We start from the raw sequence: 617 nt of genomic DNA, 5'->3' as shown, positions 1-617 counted from the left end.
GATCACGTCCTCTCCGCAGCCTGCCGCGCGCAGACTAACACGGCACAGCGTTGTGACGCAGCGCCTAGCGACGCCTGCGCGGAGTACGACGGCAAAAAGTCCCCCGGCTCCGCCCCGCCTGGGACCGGGAATAGGGAATCGGAAATCAGTGCCCCTCTCATATCGATTGCTGCAGGCCTAGGCAGGAGGAAATGTGCCCCGCTGTGGCGAGCGAGGAAGGAAAATAGAGTCAGAAAATAAACAAGTGGGCTGCGGTGCACTACTGACAGATGGTGGGCTGTGCGTGTCCAGACTCCAGCCAAAAGTTCCCTTCTTTTTTCCGCTTTATTTATTAACGGGAAACATAAAAGTTAAAGCAGCTACTGCGGTTTAAGCCACGTAGGTACAGAAGCGCAGGTTAAGCGTTGGGGAAATGGTCTGTCCGCCGCCCTCCCCGTCCCTGGCATCGCCCCAGGTTTGTCCCGCGTTTGGCACCCTGAGGTGACTGCTCATGGAGCCAGTTCCGCAGGCTTCCCCCCCGTTTAGCTGCTCACGGTGTAACCAGCCCTACGCAAGGCAGAGGTTCTGAGGTTTATTTGCTATTTATACTGAGGTTTACTTGCTAAAAATATGTTATT

Source organism: Mesitornis unicolor, unplaced genomic scaffold (assembly GCF_000695765.1).
Source record: "Mesitornis unicolor isolate BGI_N332 unplaced genomic scaffold, ASM69576v1 scaffold5953, whole genome shotgun sequence".
In the NCBI taxonomy this organism is placed as follows: Eukaryota; Metazoa; Chordata; class Aves; order Mesitornithiformes; family Mesitornithidae; genus Mesitornis; species Mesitornis unicolor.
The sequence above is the reverse complement of the archived record's forward strand: the minus strand, read 5'-3'. Positions refer to the sequence as shown.